At 40.8% G+C, this 16,416-nt stretch overlaps 1 protein-coding gene across 3 annotated transcripts in view; it reads right to left on the minus strand.

Moving 5' to 3' along the window:
- Positions 1 to 16,184, minus strand: part of LOC135557489 (transcription regulator protein BACH2-like) — a 110,031-nt gene extending 93,847 nt beyond the window's left edge. For all 3 annotated transcript variants that reach the window (XR_010458215.1, XR_010458214.1, XM_064990776.1), the window contains exon 1: positions 15,902 to 16,184. The gene's annotated coding sequence lies outside the window, so the exon portion shown is untranslated. The remainder of the gene's footprint in view (positions 1 to 15,901) is intronic.
- Between the last annotated feature and the right edge of the window lie 232 nt (positions 16,185 to 16,416).

Here is a 16,416-nt window from a genome sequence, read left to right on the forward strand (position 1 = left end):
CTACCCAAGAGCATCCTGAAACATCATCCTCACCTAACAAAATACCTAAATGGCAAGAGGCGATAAGTGGCACAGTAGGTGTTACAAATAGGCCTCTCTGGGACAGATACAGACGTTTTTTTTCTTCTGGCATTTACACTCTTGCGTGGAGTCTCTTGCGCGGTGACTATATAGCTGATACAAATGGAGCACTCCAGACAAGATGCTGAACAACAGCCACTGAAAACATACTGTCCGTCTTTCTGAGAGGCTCGGCTTCCAATGGAAACAACAAAAACAAAAACATTCTCACAAATGCCTTTGTCTCGCTGATATAAAGTGTTCCACAATGTCTAAATGGGGCTAATGTTATCTGTGAGGCATAGACAACCCTGAAAAGACCTGGGATCCTGCCTTTTCAGATAGAGGTATTCTTTTTTTTTTTTTTTTTTTTATGTCAGCGCTGCTATACATGACATCTTACCATGTAAAGGATCATGAAAACATTACATCACGCCAGAAAAATCCAAGTGAGAAATCAAACCTTGACAGGTGCAGTTTACTTTACATCAATCAATGCCTTCTGAAGGAAAGGGAAGACAGAGGGAGAGAGAATCCCTGAAAGCCATTTGTTTAGCAGAAGACTTGATTCAATAGATTCAATAGACATCTAAATCACACTCCGGAGGTCGAGTTTATTCTCCAACCCGTAAACAATGAGCACTGAGTCATGTTATAGTATGAGCCATTTCTTCTGCGTAACGATGAAATATAACAATTCTAATTTTGCTATGCTCTTGGTTTTAAAGAGGGAACTGAGTGTGTCCATTAATTTTATCTTACAATATTGTAACTTTAAATTATCCTACTTATTAGTGATATTTGCATGCCATGATATTTGGAATGAATACAACTTTATTTAAACTACTTTGCCTTTCTCAAATTGAAGCCGGTTATAAAACGCATTTGTTCTCATACAATTCAAAGATATTCCCAATGTATAAAATGGCATCATATCTCTCTCTCAGTGTCACACCTACATGCAACATGCCTCAGAGTGACACAAACAATGGCTTCTTTCACTGCCTTCCCCATGCTGGATGAGAATAGGTGCACTATGGGAGCAAGACTGCTTGCTTGTAGTGCATGTGGATAATTGTGAGACATTCAAGGAATCCAAGCATTGGTTAATGTCCCTTTAACAGAGAGAGGCATCTGCTCTTGAACTATACGGTTGAATTAGCCCCCCCCCAAAAGGTTGCTTTGCAAGATAGGCATCATGGAATAAATAAAAATGAATCAGGACATTTGGGTTGAGACAGACCTTGCCACTGATCCTAAGACACTAGCATGTACTCTGAGCAGGTCTTAGCCATGTTACATTGCTGCCTAGATGCCATCCAGGTGGTCCGAGGCTAAGCACTCTTCTGGGTTGTACTCCTACTATAACCATTAGCATTAGCTCTAAGCTACAAACCTTGTATATGAGACTAACAGCAGTGAGACACAATGATCCATTGCGCTACTAATTGTACAGACTTTGCCATTATTTTTACAACACATACATATACATTCAATGGGATCTTATATTGGAATTGAAATATTTAAAAAGAGTGAATTGGGAAAAGTATATGAATGAATTGTTGTTTCTGTTAAATGTTTCTACATATATTTGGCTACGGCCAAAATTCTAGCACCTGCAGAGGAAGTCACAAAAGGAAGCTTTATTTCCGTAGCAATTTTTTTTATAAATAAATTGGATCGCTTAAATATATTTAGTCTGGCTGAAAATGTGTTGCAGTGAACTCTGTCAACTAACAGTTGACAACACAGTTCAACTTGGGGTATAATTCCTAGAGACTACAATCATCCGACTCCAAGGATTTCTTAAAGAGTTTTGTGGCTCAACGTCTCTCCTCCCAGCTTTGCCGTAAACCAGGGCTCCGTGAATTAGGTTGAGATAGACCTGTCTATTTTCTTCTATTACTTCTGATATGGTCCATAAGCTAAGCAACTGAGGACATCTTTCTTACTACGCAGTTCAAAAACATGGCGGGGAAAAGTAAACCCAAAGAAACGTATATCTAGCAAGTAACGTGTGCTGATGAATATGACTTTATAAACATAATACTAGATAAGTGGTAAATAGTCGATAGACGTTCTTGCCAAAGTAGCAATAAAAAGTAGCATTTGTGACCACAAAATACTTTGCTGTATAACATGAAAACAGCTTCCTTAACAAACATAAATGTTACTTTGAGAACATCGGTTACTTACAGGTTTGTCGTCCATGGTGTTAGTAATCAGTAACAAGTCATTCACCAGCAGCAGTGACTCTATAACACCAGTCGCACTGCTATGTAAAGGTGTTATGCCAGTCATTTGATTGGCAGCTCAGGGGTCTGTAGTGTGGGCATCATGTATCACTCTCACACACACAGACACACACACACACACAGACACACACACACACACACACACACACACACACACACACACAGAACTCCTCGCAGTAGCACTTCCCATTGGCTTATGGCCCAGACCAATGGCAAAGACTCACAACCAAATATGTGTGATGTCAATCTAACTATCTTATCACAACTGAAATAAAACATTCCAAACACAAGCGCACATATAGGTCACGAAGCACAGATGTGCCTACATAGTTTATGTTACGCCACAATTTACCCTTCAAACAAAAACCTGATAAAATCTGCACCATCATCACATCATAACAACAAAAGATCTGATCTGCTAACAGTTCTAACTTTGATGTCCACCAAACAGGCGGCAAATCAAATTGAAGAAGCTTGTATAAAACGCAATACTACTCTATAAATTGGACTGTGCATGATAATCAAACCACTGACCCAAGAAAGGTGCTTAAAGAGCTGCAAACGTATAGTAGTATGGCGTAGTTTACTGGGGCTCAGTCCTCTGGATTGATAGCAATCTATTGATGAATCACACTGACTTCACAATGCTTCATGGCTACTCATTACCCTGTTCAAACAGATGACACAATGTCAATTATGAATACAGTAAGAGAACGCTAAGCTAACCTAAAAGTGGATGCTAATTATGATTAGGACTAATTTGCTTCCTCCCCTATAAATACAGCGTCTGAGAGTAAGATGAAAGAGATGCGGCGCAACAGTAATCCATCTGAACCTTATCCATCTTAAAGCCTTTTGTGCAGGCGGCACTATCGATCCAGATTCTCACTGTCGGTGATGGAAAAAACACGGCAAGAGGAGCTATTGTCTACAGAACGAGTGGGAGAAAAGAGCAAATGCTATTGACGTGGCCATAGATACAACTGAGAATTGATTATACGACAGAATTATCAAGTTAATTCATCTAAAACTATCCTCCATTGTGTTCAAAGTAGTGCTGAGCAATTAGTGCATTTTGAAGTCGGTTCGGTTTCGGTTCGATATATTTTTTTTTAATTATCACAGATTTTGATTTTGGGTTAGGATAATTATTTTAGACATTAAATGCAATATGTGGGTTGAATGCTGTGACTGCCAGTCTCTAACCAGAATAGAAAGAGGAGTGTGAGGCCCTGTTGCACAACTGAGCAAGAGGACAAGTACATTAGTGTCTAGTTTGAGAAACAGACACCTCACAAGTCCTCAACTGGCAGCTTCATTAAATAGTACCCGCAGAACACCAGTCTCAACGTCAACAGTGAAGAGGCGACTCCAGGATGCAGAGTTCCTCTGTCCAGTGTCTGTGTTCTTTTGCCCATCTTAATCTTTTCTTTTCATTGGCCAGTCTGAGATATGGCTTTTTCTTTGCAACTCTGCCTAAAAGGCCAGCATCCCGGAGTCGCCTCTTCACTGTTGATGTTGAGACTGGTGTTTTTGCAGGTACTATTTAATGAAGCTGCCAGTTGAGGACTTGTGAGGCGTCTGTTTCTCAAACTAGATGCTAATGTACTTGTCCTGGTTGCTGATAATGGGCCTCTGTAGGCCTGTTTAGATATTCCATTAAAAATCTGCCGTTTCCAGCTACAATTGTCATTTACAACATTTACAACATTAACAACGTCTACACTGCATTTCGGAACATTTCTAAGTGACCCCAAACTTTTGAACAGTAGTGTATGTAGATAAATACATGAACATTTATTAATTGTGTGGACTAAAAGAGACTCAAAAGGGAACATTAACATTTGTAACAATGGGGGTGGTTTTCCAAGCAACATCCTTCAACATCCTATTTTATCTAAAAACATACATACATCAAAGATCCACCACCATATTTTACAGTAGGTATGGGGTTCTTTTATGCTCATGCGTTCTTATTTCGATGTCAAACACAACACTGTGGTGCGTGGCCAAAGAACTCTATTGTTATGTCATCTAACAAATGTAAACGCCTGGGACCTCATGTATAAATGTTGTGAACGCACAAAACATGCCACAAAACATGCGTGCCAGTTTTTCACATAGAGGTTAGTGTTTATAAAAAACGTACTTGACGTGAGAATGTGCTTATCCTCCCGCAAACTTTAGACCATGCGTACGCACAGTTTGTAGTGGTTGAAGTATTGCACTGCAAGAATGCAAAAGTAGCCCCGTAGCCTTGTACAAATGGGGAATGTATGATGACCCTCTTATTCATAACAAATAAAACAGGTAGCTAAATATAATAACAAGATGCAATCATTTGTCGTTAGTGCAAATGATCCTTACACAGGTGCACCTTGTGCCCGGGACAATAAAAGGCCACTCTAAAATGTGCCATTTTGTCACATATCACAATGCCACAGATGTCTCAAGTTTTGAGGGAGTGTGCAATTGGCATGCTGACTGCAGAGGTGTCCACTAGAGCTGTTTTCTTATGCTAATTTTCTCTACCATAAGCCACCTCCAACAGTGGGTGGGCCTGGCTCCCAAGTGGGTGGGACCAGTGATGTGAAATCCATAGATTAGGGCCTAATGAAATTATTTAAAACGACTGATTTCCTAATATGAACTGTAATTATGTAAAATCTTTGAAATTGTTGCATTTTGCATTTATATTTTTGTTCTGTATATTTAGGTCAAATAGGCATCTACAGTGAGTAAAAGTATTGGGACATTGACACATTTGTTGTTGTTTTGGCTCTGTACACCAGCACTTTGGATATGAAATGATACAATATGAGGTTAAAGTGCAGATGCTCAGCTTTAATTTGAGGGTATTTTCATCCATATCGGGTTAACCATTTAGAAATTACAGTACTTTCTGTATGGAACCAAATATATTGGGACAAATATACGTATATGTATATTAAAGAAGGTCAAAGTTAAGTGTTTGGTCCCGTATTCATAGCACGCAATTTACCCTACACACTTGTTGGATGCATTTGCTGTTTATTTTGGTTGTGTTTCAGATTACTTTGTGCCCGATAAAAATGAATGGTAAATAATGCATTGTGTAATATTGGAGTACTTTTATTGTAAATAAGAATAGAATATGTTTCTAAACACTTCTACATTAATGTGGATGCTACCATGATTATGGAAAATCCTGAATGAATTGTGAATTTTATTTTTTATTTAACCTTGATTTAACTAGGCAAGTCAGTTAAGAACAAATTCTTATTTACAATGACAACATAGGAACTGTGGGTTAACTGCCTTGTTCAGGGGCAGAACAACAGATTTTGAACTTGTCAGCTTGAGATTCGATCTAGCAACCTTTCGGTTACTGGCCCAACACTCTAACCACCTGCCGCCCCTGCTGAATAATGATGAGTGAGACACAAATATAATACCACCCCCAAAAATGATAACCTCCCATGTTATTGTAATGGTGAAAGGTTAGCATGTCTTGGGGGTATGATATTTGTGCGTCTGTAACTTTCTCAATGATCATTATTGAGAATTCTTGGTTCAGTCTATTCATATTTAAGCAATACGGTTCGAGGGGGTGTGGTATATTGGCCATATATCACAAACCCCCGAGGTGCCTTATTGCTATTATGAACTGGTTACCAACATAATTAAAGCAGTTCAAATAAATGTTTTGTTGTACCCGTGTACAGTCTGATATACCACAACTGTCAGCCAATCAGCATTCAGGTCTCGAACCACCCAGTTTTTAATGCATGTTATAGGATGGTAATAGTAGCCACGTTAGGAATACTCTGTACAGTTAGAGCTACATTCCAAATGTCAAACTCCATTGTGAATTTTACTGAGCCATACTTTAATGTTTTCCATTACACAAGTGTGAAAAACGAAATGGAAAATCCATCCCTTTTATCCGTCGTTCTAACTTTCACTCTCTCTTTTAAAACACACACGCAAATTGTAATTGTATACTCTTTGCTATTCTTTTTCTTTATGGGAGAGTTGAATGTTCTGTTCCAAATGTGTTTTCTTTGCTACACTTTTGTTTTTTTGTCATTGAGAAAACACACCACACACAAGAAACAGGCACAACTAGCCACACCACCACACAAAGCTCCTCCACCAATGGCAGCCTATTGTGAGGCGGAGAGAGAGCTGCCACCGCAAGGCAAATCCTGTTGATCTGGTCGTGAGCCAACTGGTTTACAGTATTTCAACAGGAAGTGGGCACTACGCCCCTGCTCCTCCACGCCCACCTCCTCTCTTTCCGCCCTCCTCCCAACCACCTGTGCAAGTCTCACAGGATGAAGATCCCCAACACCCACCAGTCTCATAAACACTAGCTAGGTCTACAGCTGCACCATACCCAAAACCACACTACGTACGTGTTTGTCTACTTTTACACTCCACTGCTTCGATTTCAATGATTTCAATTAAAATATTGTTCTATATTTTTGGAACTTGTATTTTGACCGTAATAAAACACATTTCAAACATTTTTTAGAATAACTGACAGTAACTGCATGATTCTAAGTACAAAATGGTTATACTTGTATAATTGCAGGGGCAAATCAATGAAGTAGCCTACACATGAAAACAAATAAAGAGAAGTTCCATTAAGCTGATTCATAGATAATCATTATTATGTCCTGACTTGTTTATCTTGACCCTGGAGAAAGGGACTCATTCGAGAAAGAAAAAATAAATAATTATTCATACAGCGTAAATCATCAGACACAGATGTTGGAGCTCTGTGTTAACATCCCCTCACACACACACACACACAGGGAATATTTTGTTTTTCGGGCGAGCTGTTCTGATATGCTAAGCAGTACTAATAAATACGTCTAGAAGGAATGGTAACCTTTGCCAAAGCCAAGGGTTACCTCAGAGTTCACAGTAACGGCTGACTTGCCCTGGGCCTGGGTCTGGCAGACAGACAACAACAGACTGCCACGGGATCATCCCAGCTCTCCCTCTACTCTCCCTCCCTCACTCACTATAACAATGATCTCACTCCCCTTACCAGGACTCCACTGATTGTTTTAAATACCTTCCACCCTCCAATGCTTGAAAGACTGCTGCCCCCCCCCCCCATCGACTAAGGAGAGAAACAGGAAAAGGGGGGAAACAAAATTATCCTGGCAGGAAACGTTGGGCCCTCTAGCCACCCTGGGACTCGGGTTCACTCAGGTATCAACCTATATTATTTTAAATGACTGACAACGACGACAAAACCCTTGTAATTTAATAAGGCTCGGTGAGAGAGAGAACACACATGGAAAAAATATCCAATTCTTTTACGGAAGAATTGCTGTTGGCAGGATTGTGAGGAATCCGATGATGACATCGGTTGCCAAGGTGAATGAAGTGAAGGAATACCTCACCTAATACCATTCTCTGGTGAAATGAAGATTACGGAAATATTGACAGTATGCCTGTGGACTGTTCATTTGAGATTTTGCAGGTCTGTTGCATCACTCAAATTACATTTTACAATATCATATTTTTTAGATTTGCACTTTTAACATTATCTATAATCAGAGAGGAAACAAAGAGACCAAAGATAACCCTGAAGGAGCTGCAAAGCTCCACAGCAGAGATTGGAGTATCTGTCAATAGGAAACATTAAGCTGTATACTCCACAAAGCTGGGCTTTACGGAAGAGTGCCCAGAAAAAAGCCATTGCTTAAAGAAAAAAATAAGCAAACATGTTTGGTGTTCGCCAAAAGGCACGTGGGAGTCTCCCCAAACATATGGAAGAAGGTACTCTGGTTAGATGAGACTAAACTTGAGCTATTTGGCCATCAAGGAAAACCCTATGTCTGGCGGAAACCTAACACCTCTCATCACCCCGAGAACATCATCTCCACAATGAAGCATGGTGGTGGCAGCATCATGCTGTGGGGATGTTTTTCATCGGCAGGGACTGGGAAACTGGTCAGAATTGAAGGAATGATGGATGGCGCTAAATACAGGGAAATTCTTGAGGGAAACCTGTTTCAGTCTTCCAGAGATTTGAGACTGGGACGGAGGTTCACCTTCCAGCAGGACAATGACCCTAAGCATACTGCTAAAGTAACACTCGAGTGGTTTAAGGGGAAACATTTAAACATCTTGGAATGGCCTAGTCAAAGCCCAGACCTTAAACCAATTGAGAATCTGTGATATGATTTATAGATTGCTGTACACCAGCGGAACCCATCCAACTTGAAGGAGCTGGAGCAGTTTTTCCTTGAAGAATGGGCAAAAATCCCAGTGGCTAGATGTGCCAAACTTATAGAGACACACCTCAAGAGACTTGCAGCTGTGAAAAGTGATGCATGTTTAAGTTTTCAGTTTTTTTGTCTAATTTCTTGTTTGTTCCACAATAAAAAAAAAAATTTAACATCTTCAAAGTGGTAGACATGTTGTGTAAATCAAATGATACAACCCCCCCCAAAAAATCTATTTTAATTCCAGGTTGTAAGGCAACAAAAAAGGAAAAATGCCAAAGGAGGTGAATACTTTCGCAAGCCACTGTATATTACGACAAAGCATGATGTTGACATGCAATAGTTGATGTGCTTTGTGTGTGCCACTCGTGTGACTCCGACTGTATGTCCTCCCTCACAGGTTTGTGTAGACCCTGTGCAGAGATACAGCTTAACTCTACTTAAAGCCCACACATTAGCTTTCTGGCACACCCCTCATTGATGTGCTGCACATTTCTCTGTACAACAATACGTCCTGTATAATGCTGAACACCAGCAGAACAAAAGAGATTGTCACAGGGATAACAGCAAGGATATGACCTCAGGCTAAATAGGAAGACAACAGAACAGAATTCGTTTGTCCTGACATCGTGTCAGGCTGTGGCCACCACACAATCAGTTAGCGTCCGACAGAGATAGAGGGTAACCTTCACAAAAAGAAGAGTAGCCCTCGCAGAACTATTGAAGAGGAAAGCATTAGCAGTGTAAAACAAGTTGTGAATGAGGACGCGCTGAGTAAGTTAGAGACAGGCAGGCAAGTGATTAATAAAACGTCTAGATGCCGTAAATCGGACTGTTGAGCTCCTCTGCTCCACTAGGAGCTGAAAGTAAGGCAGTGTAAGTTGGTTGGTTTAGTAATGGGAGGTTGACTAGGTGGATGAGTGAGTGGTCGGTCATTGGTCAGAGGGGCTCCGGTTCGCCTCCGCATTTGACTCAGCTGCTGCAGATGGAAAATGCTGACAGGCGGGAGGGGATGGCTCTAAATTTAACTAGGAGGAGTATGATCTATTGCGTTCCCCATACACAACACAAACACCCTGCAGACAAGATCCAGTTCTTCTGGCTCAAATTCACAGCAAAACATCCCTAATTTGATAAGGTGTGTAACATGCATGTCATCACCACTATATGAGAGGAAGGCCCCCAAGGGAGTAGACAACACCTGGAACAGAACTGGGTGTTTTGCTTTGCTCTAAATATAGAACAGGAACACTAACAAAGGCTTAGGAAACTAAACAAAATGCAGACATGGATTTGTCATCTAAATTATACAACTACTCCCATGACACACTGGTGCATTTGCTCTTTGGCCGTTCCTTAGCTGGATGTGGTTCTGGTAAAGAACCAATGCCTGCCTGGTGCATGTTGGACTGTAACTGTGCTGCTGACACAGTCAGACAAATAGGCCCAGCTGAGGCTCTTGATGTGGTTCCTATGCCGCCATTTCCAAGTCAACTACAGAAAAAAATCACTTGCATCACGTACGTCACTCAAGTCCTCTGATGCTTAAGAGGAGAGGACCACACACAGTGGCAGGGCTGGTGAAAACATGCACAGCCTACATTTAAATGCTCAATTTTAAGACATGTAGCCAGGCACTCGCACGTGATACCATAAGAAGATCTACAAATGAGCAAATGCACAGAAAACAATGGTGTGAAAACATATTTAAAACAGACATTGACAGTGACACTGAACGCCATTGCTATAAATCTACAAGTGGAACCGAAAAAAGGGGTTTGATTTCAATGGAACTGGACAGGAAATGCAGGTGTTGGTATTGACTTCCCATTTAAGAAGCACACTGGTATCCCATCACCAATACAACAACAGTCGTACTGTCAAGCAGGAGCTGAAAGGGACTCCTTTGGCATGATACTCATGCCTTTGCCCTCAGATAAGAGCTGATCATTGAGGCTCTTCAGTGACACTTGAGGCTGAGAGCACTGCAAGCCCACTCCTTGGCATAGTCTTGTCTCACCAGAGAGCGCGAGAACACTCCTATGCTGGCGCCTTTTCTGTGAGAGGCTCACCGTGTCCAAATGGCAGCTGTGTAGGCTTTACCACGCCCGCTTCTCACACTCCCCCAGCCCCCTCTACGCTTCACAAAGGAAACCAGAGGATCCAGCAATGTGAGGAGGACACTTCCAAGCACACAGCACCTCCAAGCACACAGCCATGCCGAGCGCCCATTAGGGAAAGTGATCAAACACGGTGGCGTCTTTCAATTAACTTCTGAACAAAGACATCACTGCAAAGTGATCTGAAAGGCCTCATTACTATTTCTCCTTGAGTGATTCACTTCATTGGATGTCTATTATTTTATGTGACTAGTGGTTCCATCCATCGTCCCTAGTCTCTGTTGTTTTCACTTAAGCCCAATTCAGACCAAATGTGAGTAAGTTAGTTTGCTGAAATCCGTTTTGCACAATTAAAAAGTAATGGATGATCACGGGATGGGTTCCTAATGAGCATTAAGTTAACTGTCTGCGTCAAGGCCTGGGTCCACGTGGTGGGGCTCTGAGGTGATCTAGTCAGTCACTCTCATCCTGGTGGAAAATACAGCAGATGATCACAGACAGTCTGATGACACAGTCACCGGGGTTATTTAGGGGTCTTGATAATCTCTCGCAGGCAGTATAAAAACTCCAAGCAAAACAGAGCAATCAGTATCGTGCCTGTAGCGTTTTGCATGTGATGTGTTTTTGGCACTCTGTCTGTGATATGTTTTACTGTCACATACACCGGATAGGTGCAGTGAACTGGAAGGGAACACAGTGAGGGGCAGGCAACACAGGGCTGTTTCATGGCCATTTCATGTTTCATGTCATTGCAACCGCAGATGGAGCTGGATCTGGCACGATAATGAAGTCTGATTTCACATGGTCAGTAAGCATCACTGCCCCGGATAGTGGGAGAGGAGGAACAAAACACCCAGGAAAGAGAGAGAGAGAGAGAGAGAGAGAGAGAGAGAGAGAGAGAGAGAGAGAGAGAGAGAGAGAGAGAGAGAGAGAGAGAGAGAGAAATAAAAGCCCTTGGCCTGAGTTGCATGATCTTAGAGTTCTCCCAGCAGTGCTGTCCCATCTATGGCTCCCACTGGCTGGAGCCCAGTATAACAAACATGCCTTTGTGCTGACGTAGGTGAACTATGGGAACACGTTTTTTTTTCGTACTCAAGACTGTGATTAGAGATGTTGAGTTTTTGCTGGTAGGGGTTACTTAAAATGCCTGGAGGGATAAGAACAACCCATTAGCGTGGCAATCCGCAGTTGAAACATTTAAAAAAGGGAATCCCCGCCTTTGTTTTGGTAAAAAGCTGAAGGATGGGCCTGGAGAAAATGTAACCACTATCACATTCATAGTCAGAGCTATGGATGCAAGGACTGACCATCCAAGATATCAAAATTATAGTTTTATTCTATGTTTTAAATGATTACAAGCACATTTTGAGGCTATTACAGGGTTTGTTGACATTGACAATGTTTACATACATTTGAGTTAAACAAGCTTATATTTTGGGTTCTGATGGGGTGTGACAGTTGAACTAAACTCATGATACATCTATAATTATATAGCATTCATAATTTATATGTCAAAAAATGTATGTAGCAGCTACAGACTGCCCCTTTAATGATGCCGAAAACAAAGTTGTATGTGTGAAAACTTGCTCAAGACAGATACATTTCATTTGCCTTTTGATTGTTCCCTTGTAAAAAAAACACTTATTTATTTTCCTACAGACAGTTCCATTCATGTGCATAATATACCTAATATCTACAGTGGCAAGAAAAAGTATGTGAAGCCTTTGGAATTACCTGGATCTCTGCATAAATTGGTCATCAAATTTGCTCTGATCTTCATCTAATTCACAACAATAGACAAATAACACACAAATGATATTGAATACATAATTTAAACATTCACAGTGTAGGTTGGAAAATGTATGTGAACCCCTAGGCTAATGACTTCTCCAAAAGCTAATTGGAGTCTGGAGTCAGCTAACCTGGAGTCCAATCAATGAGACGAGATTGGAGATGTTGGTTAGAACTGCCCTGCCCTATAAAAAACATTCACAAAATGTGAGTTTGCTATTCACAAGAAGCATTGCCTGATGTGAACCATGCCTCAAACAAAAGAGATATCAGAAGACTTGCATAAAGCTGGAAAGGGTTACAAAAGTATCTCTAAAAGCCTTGATGTTCATCAGTCTGCGGTAAGACAAATTGTCTATAAATGGAGAAAGTTCAGCACTGTTGCTACTCTCCCTCTACATGCAAGGTACAGGGCATTGCTAACATGGCAACATAAGACACCATTATTGTTGGAACACAGTTGAGGCTGATTACCACAAAGCAAAGGAAACACAAAGAGGAGTTAGTATGTATGAGTTAGTATGTATAAGTTAGTATGGAGGCCTGGTACTTCTGTGTTTAAGGACGTGGAATGAGAATGGAAAGGCTGCATGGGAGGGACAAACAGTGTCAGGTGAAGAGATCTTGTTCAAGTGTGGGATTTCAGCGGTGGTTAGGCGCTGGGAGGGAACCCTACTGGGACTCATTATGTGTGGATCCTCAAACAATCTGTTTACGTCACAAATGGCACCCTGTTTCCTACATTGTGCACGACATTTGATCAGGTCAAAGGTAAGTCAAATGTAGTACACTGCGTATGGAAAAGGGTGTCATTTGAGACGGGGACAGTCAAATTCAGACAACTTCCCTAATAGTCTATCCCTGCATGAGAGGGACATTGACCAGTCATCATGTCTGTCATTATGTGATAAACGGTGAGTTGTGAGGGAAACTTGGATTTTATGATAATATTGGAATATAAGGTATGTGCTTTTTTCTTCTTTGTCTTCTAGGTAATAGAAGCAACTGACTCTCATAATTACTTTGACTGTAAAATGATGCTGTTGAAAACAGTTACAATAATGCAACAACAAAAAACGTACAAAGGAAAGAAATGTTCCAACCAAAACAAATTCATAAAAGCACACACAAAAAAATTGGCTATATAATGTCTGATGTAGGTTGTTGGTGTGATATTGCATCATATACTATATCCAGCCAAGGTTCACTGTCAATGCCTCAAATGATAGATTCAGATTCACTGGGTAAGTGAAGCATACACTGACACTAATAGGGGAAGCGTGCGCATGTACAGAAGATAAAGACGGCAGAACAATGGCATCATATCTGTAGCACATGATTACACAAGTGCTACATAGCGTGCATTGCCATATTGATTGATAAAATGCGCATCAATTACACCAATGGGATAGAAGCATAGTTTTAAAGTGTATATGTTCTACTGTTGTGTTTCTTGGTTCAAGAACAGAGGAAATGTAATCCAATTAGATAGCCCATACCTAGGCCTATGAGTTATAATGGTGTTATTGCCTTCTCAAGCGTTGAGGCTCAATTTAATGGGAAATTAGTTTTCAAAATGACATACATCAGTCCAAATCATGAATGATCACTGAAAACATATTTTCAACGCGCATATTCATGGCACAATCAGTCACTGTTGTGCCATGAGCAGTAAGGTTGAAATGCACTAGTAGACAAAGGAATGTCTTGATCCTCTAGGTGCATGTCACACTGCTATAGGCTACAAACTGCGGAACACATTAAAATGTCAACATCGTTCATTTGAAACGCAACGCTTATTTTTCCAGACATATTCTCATTTGACAACACATGGCCGATGTTAGAGATGAAGATGTAGTTGTTTTGTAAGGCTATGGTGTCATTCTTTGGAAATTGCCAACGCATCGTAATCCCAGATTGCCTAAATGTGCGTCGCGGAGAGAACACGACACTTTCTTATCACAGCCGAGCGCAGCAAACGTCGTCGCCTTTGCACAGCATGCGAGAGAGATAGTAGTAGCCTAATGGACTGATCAGAGCCGCTGTCCGTCGGTGATTTCAAGATGAGGACAAACAAAGCCGCTAAGTCACTGCACCAATTATCCCATCGTCAATTAAAACGTCAATAAAAACATTGAATAGAAATCATGAAATTATGGGAAATAGGCTAAATATGTATAACGGCAATAATGCCCTCCGCATTGTTGCCAATGCAAAGTGAGCGATGACAAAGCACGAGGACCGTCCGTGAGTAAAGGCGAAGCTTTTGTGGCAGGTAGGGTATACAGTATATCGTTTTTCAAACCACATTGCTGTAGGAAATGATGGGCTGCTATGAGACCAGGCTGAGGATATGAACTATTGTAAACACATGTAACCTCAATTAAACTTGAGTTAGGACTATAATGCAAATATGGAGAGGGGGGATCACATTCCCCCGGTTTCACTGAAATATATGTTCTGGCTCTTTAAATGGCACCCTCGGGCTATTGAGCCGATTGCATTGGCTGCTGAACCAAATAAAGCTCGCAGTCCTTACACAGCAAATATTTCGCTGATTTTCTGTGGATTAATGGGGTGGTTGTAGTATAATATGGATACTAGTTTTACATGAGTGCAGTTCAGCCAACTGTTGCCAAATTGCTTTTGTTACTCAAAAGCAACAAGTTACACTGTAAAATGTATGCGAGTAAATTATTTTTTAACATCCGATTCGTCGCAGGAGCACATTGGGTAGCTTTAAAAAATATAATATAATTACTAAATAACATAATACTAGCCTAACAATAATGATACTAATCATAATCATTATTACCGTCAATGGAATTTGTCAGTTAGAGTAGCCTAATCGTTAATGTGTAAGCTATACTCGTAAATTTAATTGCATTGCACATTTGAATCACCCCGAGTTCATTTCTGCAGTGAATGAGGGCGGGAATTCGGACTGGGGGTATTTGCCTTCGCCATGGCCCATTAAACGGTTAAGGCCTTTGCAAGTGACAGCTTCTTTTATCTCAGCGAAAACAAGAGTCATGCCTAACCCAGACGTTCCTCCTCCTCCTCCAGGATAGCAATGCATTCACTACGCTCAAATCGGAGGGAGCGCAAATCGGACTGACTCAGATCATAACAGGATGTGGTATAGCCTTATGTTTCACTCTTAAAACGAGTGTTCACAATCAAAACTAGGCTAATAGCTACAACCAGACAAAAATGATCAGATGCATGCCGCCAAGTGTTGGAGATTTACGCATGTATTATTTTGGAGAGGTTTTCATATCTTCGAACTCCAAACATGAACAGTCCTCTCACCGTATAAGTTTGGAACTCCATTCGCCGTTATAAACATACTATATATAGTCTATTCGAGCACTTGCACAATAATTAAATAATTAAGACATTCGATAACACATTTCAGTAAAAAGGTTGAAATATGCATGCAGCTCACCTTTTAACTTTCGCTTGTTTTCTTGTAATCCAACCTTTTTGTCCGTTTACCAAATAATTTTTATCACATGGTGACTTCCTTGCAGTTTCCTAAAGCCCCCGACTGCAGGGAGAATACCTTTACTTTACACTATTCGTTTATTTCTTTATTTTTTAAATTAAGTTTTGTGGTTATAAAAAGTGTTGTTCTTCTTCTTCAGCAAATGTCAGTGTGTGTGATGATCCTGTGCAGCGTGCTGCTCCGTCTCCGCTGTTTATTACACTCGAATGGAACGCCTACTCTGAATGGCTACATTGTTGACATTGGGCTACTGACGTCATTCTATCCCTCATTCACAACATTACGCCGTGCAGATTGCGTTGGCGCCCCGGGCAGTAGGCACATACTCAAAAAAAAATATCCGCAGTTGAGGTTTGTGAATTCCTATTTCGAGAGCGCGCAGCGCGCGACCCTAATCTGTCCAAGCAGCCTCTGTATATATGAGCAGTTGTATTTTTTATATTTTATTTTACCTT

Source organism: Oncorhynchus masou, chromosome 16 (genome assembly GCF_036934945.1).
Source record: "Oncorhynchus masou masou isolate Uvic2021 chromosome 16, UVic_Omas_1.1, whole genome shotgun sequence".
NCBI classification, from domain to species: Eukaryota; Metazoa; Chordata; class Actinopteri; order Salmoniformes; family Salmonidae; genus Oncorhynchus; species Oncorhynchus masou.